Raw genomic sequence first — 9,273 nt, 5'->3', positions numbered from 1 at the left:
GCATGTTCTCCATCTCTTTCATGTGCATCATTTAAATCTTGTTTGGATGTTCAATTTATGTTGTGAGCTGTTAGAGGGAGAAGTTGAAATTTTCTGTGCTTCTTTTCTAGTTATGTGCAGCACATTGCCAGAAACTTAGTGGCAACACCAATAAAATCCATTAAGTCATAGACTCGTAGGTCAGAAGTCCAATTCAGAGCAGGTTGGATCCTCTGGAAGCCTTTCACAGGACCTCATGCAGGTGCTGGCTGCATCATGATCTCCTTAGGGCCTGTTGACTCTCTCTCTCAGTCTTTGGGGTGGGTACAGTTCCTTGTGGCTGTGGGGCTGTGGACCTGAATTTTGACACTCTGAGTTTTGTTTCCTCTCATATGTCTCCTTATATTTTGTGAGAATTTGCAGATTTGGGTGTGTTTGTGTTTGTTGCAGTGTTTGATTCTTTGGGCTGGCTAGACAAGCACTATACCACTGCACTATATCCCAGGCTCACAGTTGCTTCTTATGTGCCTGAAGGAGACCTGTTCACAGTTTGATTCTGTCTGCAAACCTCCTAACACAAGTAATAGATTCATGTTACACCACTCAGCTTTTCAGGTTCTCTCAGGTGCCTTCCCTTTCTTTGATTAGCTCACAGTGTTAGTAATTGCATGAATAAACCACCCCCCTCGTTGCCAGTTTGTGTGGCTGTGAACAAAATATATGACAAGAACAACTTATAGGACAAGCATTTTGTTTTGGACTCAGTTTTAGAGTTTCAACCCATGGCCACCTGACTGCAATGCTTTAGGCCTAAGGTGAAGCAGAACATCCTGGCACAAGGGTATGAGAGAGAAAAGATACTCTACTAATGGCAACCAGGAGCAGAGAGATTGAGGAGCCAGGGATGAGGTGCTTATTCCCCAAGGCCATTAGGGAACTACTTCCTCAAGCTCTGGCCCAATTTCCAACAGTTTCCCTCCAGTAGCCCATTCAAATTATTGGTCAATCAATTCACTGATCAGGTCAAATCCATCTCTCCTAATGTAATCATCTCAACTACAAAATTTTGGAACATTTCTAGATTTCTAATATCAGACTTCGAGGAGACCTCATTTCCAAGCCATAGTCATGGACAAGAGAGCAGGGTGAGGACAATGATGGTTACTTAGAGCCACAGTGAGCCTCATGAGACAGGAGAGCACCTCAAAGATGAAGCCTTGGGTGTCAGATCCTTCTTAGGCTGTAATTCCACTTTGGATATAATTTTAAAAACTAGTCATTCAATATCATGTCACATCCTACCCAGGGGCTGGGACATCCTTGTTGTCCAAACTGACACAACCCCCAATCACTCTGACAACCAAAGCATTATGAGCCTCAAAAATAAAATAAAATGAAAGCTCACTGGTAGCTATTCAATGAATAACAAACCCACTGAAGAGTAGGACATTGAGGCAGAAACAGAAGAGCTCATTTCCTTAACAATTTCCTTAACACTCTAGCTAGGTGCCCAAGGGCAAGCCTATAATCCCAGAGACTCCAGAGCCCCAGGCAGGAACTTCACAATTTGAAAGCCAGCTTCTGCAATATGGTGAGGCCCTAAGCAACATAGAGAGCCCCTACCTAAAAAAAAAGAAAGAAAGAAAGAAAAAATACAAATGGCCAACAAACACTTGAAAAGGGTGCTGGATATCACTAGTTTTCAAGGCATGCAATGATAACCAGATGAAAGAAATAAAAATATAACAAATGTTGGCAAGGATATAGAAGGTTTGTGAGTTAAAGCTCATAGTTGTAAGGTCACATATGATGATCAGTAACATATCTATTTGTTAACGAATTGGAAACAGTTCAATTTAAACGTGTGTTTGTATGCACATGCACGCATGTGTGTGCATGCAAACAAATTTGAAGAGGGCCCACAAAGCCTGGGAGTCTACACTATTTAGTATCTCTGATGTGTAGATTAGGAATGTTTGAGGTTCTGGCCATTCAATTTCTATTTTGTGGACTGTTTGCTTTTTATAGCAGGATCTAGAAAGTGCAATGCCAACCTCTCTGTGCAAGAGAAGTTTCACCCTAATGTGGCCAATTCCATTTTGACTTGCTATTGGCAATGGTGACAGAGACCAATGTGTGGACTCACCTCCTGGCCCTTCATGGAACCAGCCTCCAGGCAGTGCTGGTAGAGGGATGAGCCTTTGCTTTAATATAACAGGTTTTCTTGCCATTTTTGCACAGATTATTTCACCTAAACAGATGCCCTCTGGTTCCACCCACATCTCCATACCAGTAATGATTTGTATACTTCAAAATAGATAGAATAGGGACTTTGGATGTCCTCACACAACTATAAGGTATCACTGAGGAAGTAGATTTATTCAATGAACAGAGGTGTGGAAATATCAGGTGGTACTCTGCAGATATACACAATTATTCTATCAATTAACAGGAAAAAGAAACAAAGAGGTCATATGTAAGTTCCCTTCTCTTTATTTACTTTCAACTTATTTTATTTCATACTTTTGTGTGGTATTTCATACTTGGATCAACTCAGTAATTTCCAGAACATTTTAATTTTCAACTCACAGTTATCTTTATTCTCTGAAATACTATTTTAAATTTCAAATTCTGATATTTTATGTATGATTTTGGAGTCTATTGCTAAGTATTTATGTCATATCTCAATATGACATAAATACTATGGCCATACCACCCTGAACGCGCCCGATCTCGTCTATGGGATATTTTGAAACTGACCACTTAACATTTCTTTATACCTAAATATTTTGATACCTGCACATTTGTAAAGTGAACACAATACTTTGTACAATTGTCACTATATTGCTTCATCCTCCACCTTGGCTTCTCAAATAAAGAAATAATTGCACATTAACTGGACCTGGTGGTAGACACTTTAATTTCAGGAACTCAGGAGGCTGAGGCAGGAGGGTTGCAATTTGGAGGCCTGCCCTGGGAACTTAGCGAGACCATCAGATCTTAGCAAGACTCTCTCTCAAAACAAAAACTGAAAGGACTGGGGATGTAGCTCAGTGGTAAACCTTTCCTGGGTTCAATTCTAGCAGCTAGATAAACAAATACATACATAACAAATAAAAATGGTTTCACATAAAATGTTACTCTCCTGTCGAATATACAAAATTAATGAGATGATCCAAATATGGAATACCCAGTTGTTCCAAAGGTATTTGAATTTATAAATCGACTGAAGTGTGAAATAAAGTAAATTGAAAGTAAATTGAAAGTAAATAAAGAAAAGGGAACTTGCATACCACCTCTATCTTTGTTTCTTTTTCCTGTTAATTGATAGAATAATTGTGTATATCTGCAGAGTACCACCTGATATTTTCACATCTCTGGTCACTGAGTAAATCTACTTCCTCAATGATACCATGTAATTGTGTGAGAACATCCAAAGTCCCTATTCTATCTATTTTGAAGTATACAAATCATTACTGGTATGGAGATGTGGGTGGAACCATAGGGCATCTGTTTAGGTGAAATAATTTGTGCACAAATGGCAAGAAAATTTATCATATTAAAGCAAAGGTTCAGCACTCTGCCAGCACTGCCCAGGGGCTGGTTCCATGAAGGGCCAGGAGGTGAGTCCACAGATTGGTCTCTGTCACCATTGCCAATAGCAAGTCAAATGGAATTGGCCACATTAGGGTGAAACTGTTCTTGCACCGAGAGGTTGGCATTGCACTTTCTAGCTCCTATTGTAAACAGCAAACGGTATGCAAAATAAAAATTGATTGGCCAGAGCCTCAAACATTTCTAATCCACACATCAGAGATACTAAATACTATAGACACCCAACATTTGTTTGAAACTCTTCGAGATTTGGCTGCACGCGCACACAGATGCGCGTGTGTGCATACAAACACACACATTTAAATTGAACTGTTTCCAATTCGTTAACAGATGTGTTATTGATCACCAAGTTACCTCACAACTATGTAAGATTTAACTTCTACACATGAAGGTTCTACATCCTTGTCAACATTTGTTACATTTTTATTTCTTTGGTGATATTCATTCTAACTGGTGTGAGCTGGTATCTTTTCTCTTTATCACTGGCATTTCTTGATAACCTAATGATATCAATCACTTTTTCCAAGTGTTTGTTGGGCATTTGTATTTCTTTTTGGGGAAGTGTCTGTTCATTTGCCCATGTTTTTGTGAAGTAAGTATATGGGCTCTTTAGATTTTTTGAGGTAGGGCCACTTATGTTGCTTAGGGCCTCACCATATTGCAGAGGCTGCCTTTCACCTTGGGATTTTTCTGCCTGGGGCTCTGGAGTCTCTGGAATTTTAGGATTCCTTTGGGTGCCTAGCCAGAGGTGGAATTGTTAAGAAAATGAGTTCTTCTGTTTCTGCCTCAATGTCCTGCTTCTCAGTGGGTTTGTTATTCATTGAATAGCTATCAGTGAGTTTTCATTTCATTTTATTTTTGAGGTTCTTGATGCTTTGGTTGTCAGGGTGATTGGGGGTTGTGATAGTTTGGGCAACAAGAGTGTCCTAGCCAGTGGGTGGGATGTGACCTGACACTGAAAGACTAGATTTGTTAAATTACATCCAGAGGTACAATTACAGCTGAAGAAGGATTTGATACCCAAGGCTTCATCTTGAGGTGCTCTCCTGTCTGATGAGGCTGCCTGTGGCTCTCAGTCACCATCATTGTCCTCACCCTGCTCTCTTTCATGACTATGGCTTGGAAATGAGGTCTCTCTCAAAGTCTCATATTAAAAATCAAGAAATGTTTCAAAATTTTCGAGGTGAGATGATTACATTAGGAGAGATGGATTTGACCTTATCAGTGAATTGATTGGCCAATAATTTGAATGGGCTACCAGATGGAAACTGTTGGAAGTTGGGCCAGAGCTTGAGGAAGTAGTCCCCTAATGCCCTTGGGGAATAAGCACCTCATCCCTAGCTCCTCACTCTCTCTGTTCCTGGTTGCCATTAGCAGAGTATCTTTCCTCTCTCATGTCCTTGTGCCAGAATGTTCTGTCTCACCTCAGGCCTAAAGCATTGCAGTCAGATGGCCATGGACTGAAACTCTAAAACTGAGTCCAAAACAAAATACTTGCTCTATAAGTTGTTCTTGTCATGTATTTTGTTCACAGCCACAAAACCTGGCAATGAGGGGGGTAGTTTGTTCATGCAATTACTAACACTGTGAGCTAATCAAAGGGAAGGCACCCGAGAGAACCTGAAAAGTTGAGTGGTGTAACATGAATCTATTACTTGTGATAGGAGGATTGCAGACAGAATCAAACTGTGAACAGGTCTCCTTCAGGCACATAAGAAGCAACTGTGGGCCTGGGTACAGTGCAGTGGTATAGTGCTTGTCTAGCCAGCCCAAAGAATCAAACACTGCAACAAACACAAACACACCCCAAGTCTGCAAATTCTCACAGAATATCAAGAGACATATGAGAGGAAACAAAACTCAGGGTGTCAAAATTCAGGTCCAGAGCCCTACAGCCCCAAGAAACTGCACCCTCCCCAAAGACTGAGAGAGAGAGAATCAACAGGCCCCAAGGAGATCATGATGCAGCCAGCACCTGCATGAGGTCCTGTGACAGGCTTCCAGAGGATCCAACCTGCTCTGACTTGGACTTCTGAACTATTAATCTGTGACTTAATGGATTTTATTGGTGTTGCCACTAAGTTTCTGGCAATGTGCTGCACATAACTAGAAAAGAAGCACAGAGAATTTCCCCTTCTCCCTCCAACAATTCACAACATAAATTCAACATCCAAACAAGAGTTGAATGATTTATATGTAAAAGAAGGAGAACAGGCTGAGAAAGAGAATCAGGTGGAACAAATTCCATCTTTATTTTCAAGACACAGTTGATACTGAGGCTGGTAAAACACAGGAAAAAGGGGAAAAACTACTAAATATATCTCTTTATGTGGCATAATCATGACTTTCTACATATTTTACAAATTCAAGCACAAATTAAAATTTGTTTTCTTGTTCAAAGAACATGGGGGAAATATCAATAAAGACAACAATTTTCCAACCACACTCTTTGTCTCATTATGTCTCTCAGATTAAAACTGTTTTATTCTACTTTTAATTATTGTCGATCTGGGTAACAAGAATACAACTGTAACTTATTATTATAAATTTAATCATTCATCATGCTCCCCCTTTGGAATACCAGATTAAATGGAGAGATGGGAGCACATCTAACTTGAATGTGAAATCCTTGAAAATACTTTTTTTGTTTGTTTGTTTATGGGATTGTTCTCAAAAGTCCCACTAGTGGACACAAGGGAACCAAAGTGAATGAAGCTCAAGAAGTTCCTGAGGAATACAAGGGGGTGGGTTGGGTCTGAAAGTACACAGGATTGAGGAAACCCTATCTAGGACCTGGATCTTGTCAATGACTTTCCTGTCAAACACTCTGGTATATTAAAAGCTGAGAATAGAGATCTTAGACTACTACATTATATTCTTGACAGGGGCTATAATACACATGCCATTTAAGAAAGATCACTTATTAAGGTTTTTGAAATCAAATTTTATTCTTGTGGCTTATTTTCCAGGCCCTTGTGTTTGCCAAGAGAGGATCAAAATTACTTAAATTTTTTCATTCTGATTAATGGTGATTCATCAATTTCGGGGTGCTCACATTTGGATTTTACAAGTAGAGTTGAAGGTTCCTTCACATTTTTTAAAATAGCTTTATTGAGGTAATGTTGAAAAACAATCAAATGCACAAATTGGAAGCATGCAATTTGTTTTTGTTTTTTTTTATATTTATTTTTTAGTTCTCGGCGGACACAACATCTTTGTTGGTATGTGGTGCTGAGGATCGCACCCGGGCCGCACGCATGCCAGGCGAGCGCGATACCGCTTGAGCCACATCCCCAGCCCCGGAAGCATGCAATTTGATCAGTTTTGACATGTACAATCTTATTGTTCAAATTTTAAGCATTTCCATTACCTTTTTAAATAATTTAAATAATTTAAACCATGCAGACTGTGTTTTCTGCAGGGTTTATTATATTAGAAATCAATTCCCTTGAGATCTATAGAACCCATCACCACATGTCAAGTCCTTCAACATGAAATGGCAAGGAAGAAGGCAAAAGAGAAGTAAATAAAAAGTGCTTTGAACTAAGTGAACGAAGTGATCTTTCAGTGTCAGAATCTGTGGGATAAAAGAGTACACAAACATTTGTAACTTAATGTACTTTTTATCAGGAATAAGCTAGAGCAACAATCAGTTTATTTTTAAATTAAGTGGTAGGAAAGAAAAAATAAGAGTAGGAGCAGACATATATGAAATAGAAGTCAAAATTTTAGTTATTATATCTTGCAATACCAAGTTAGAATATATGTTACAGGAACTCAAGTTTGTCTCCATCATGGGTTCCTACATGCAGAACATTGGCAAGACATCTCAAACAGCTGACATTCCTATGATTGATTTTTTGTGCATTTTCTCACGCAGTCTAAGGCAATAAGATGGATTGAAGCTTTTCCCACCTAGATGGCACTCATGTAGTTTCTCCTCATTGAGTTTGCTTGTGTTTTCTAAGGTTAGGGTATTAACAGAGGCCTTTCCACACAGGCTACATTCCATTGACCACTATCCAAGGTGAGTCTTCTTTGATTTTTTAATGGTACAGTGATGGTCAAAGACTATGCCACATAGGTGGCATGCATGCCATTTTGCTCCAGTGTGTGTTCTCTCATGAACTCTGAGGCCCACTGATCGGCTGAAAACTTTCCACACACAGGGCATTTGTATGGTTTCTCTCCAGTATGTATTTTATCATGCCATCTCAGAAGAGGGCATGTACTGAAAGCTTTTCCACACAGGTGACATTTGAATGTTTTTTTTTTCCAATATGTGTTTTCTCAGGGTGTCTAAGGCCAGATGATAGACTGAAGACTTTCCCACACACAGGACATTCATATGGTTTTTCAGCAGTGTGGATTCTCTGGTGTGGTTTAAGGTAACAGGATTGATTGAAGGATTTCCCACACACATGGCACTGGTAGGGTTTCTCTCCAGTGTGTGTTCTTTGATGCAGTCTCAGGTGGCTTGCTTGATTGAAGGATTTCTTACACACATGGCATTCATATGGTTTCCCACCAGTGTGGATTCTCTCATGTATTCTAAGGTAGTATGATAGACCAAAGGGTTTCCCACACAACTGACATTGGTATGGTTTCTCTCCTGTGTGGATTATCTGATGATGACTAATGTGAACTGATTTGCTGAAGGCTTTCCTACACACATTACATTCATATGGTTTCTCTCCTGTGTGAGTTTTCTCATGCATTTGAAGGTTGTATGATTTACAAAAGGATTTCCCACACAACTGACATTGGTATGGTTTATTTCCTGTGGATTATCTGATGACAACTAAGGTGAACTGATTTACTGAAGGCTTTCCCACACACATGGCATTCACATGGTTTCTCTCCTGTGTGAGTTTTTTCATGAATTTGTGCTGCAGTCTGGCTGGGCAAAATAACCGAGGGGTGGCAAGCAACTTGTGAAGATTGAAACAGTGGGAGCCCCTTTATTGTAGGACAGCAGAGGTATTTATACCTAACTCATTATACACAGCTTGTTTCAATTAAAATCATCTAGATACATCAATTAGTCATTAAGGAATCCTCATCATCTTAATAATTACACACAGCTTAACTTAATTAACATCATCTAGATACAGCAGTCAGTCATTAAGGGATCTCCATCATCTTAATGGCTCCCTGGCATTACTTCTCAAACCACTCCTCCTGGCAAAGTGCCAGGCTCCATCTTGACTTGTCTGTGGCCCTCAACACATTTGAAGGTTATATAATTTACAAAAGGCTTTCCCACACCAATGGCATCTGTATGGTTTCTCTCCAGTATGGATTTTCTCATGCCTTTGAAGATTGTAAGACTTCCTGAAGGCTTTCCCACACACATGGCATTCATTTTCTTCTCACCAGTTTTAGTTCTCTCATGTTGTGTAAGGTCAGAACAATTCCTGAGGACTTTCTCACAAAAATTACATTCCTGCATCTTTTCCCCTGTTTTAGTTTCATTGATTCTCCTGAGATCAGAGGTTTGATTTAAGTGTTTGCTACATAGATGACTTTCATATTATATCTCTCCAGGGTCATTCTTGTTGCATTTTCTGGGTTGTAAAAAATCCCTATGTCCTTTCAAACATTCCTGCCCTTCACACGAGATATAATTTTTTTTTGTTTTGTTTTCATCTGGATACAAATTATCAGCAAGGGATCATC

General features: G+C 39.5%; 1 pseudogene; it reads right to left on the bottom strand.

Moving 5' to 3' along the window:
* Window positions 1-7,808: 7,808 nt before the first annotated feature.
* LOC144250075 (uncharacterized) lies at window positions 7,809-9,046 on the bottom strand (annotated as a pseudogene).
* Window positions 9,047-9,273: the final 227 nt, after the last annotated feature.

Source organism: Urocitellus parryii, chromosome 14 (assembly GCF_045843805.1).
Source record: "Urocitellus parryii isolate mUroPar1 chromosome 14, mUroPar1.hap1, whole genome shotgun sequence".
NCBI classification, from domain to species: domain Eukaryota; kingdom Metazoa; phylum Chordata; class Mammalia; order Rodentia; family Sciuridae; genus Urocitellus; species Urocitellus parryii.
The sequence above is the reverse complement of the archived record's forward strand: the minus strand, read 5'-3'. Positions and strand labels throughout refer to the sequence as shown.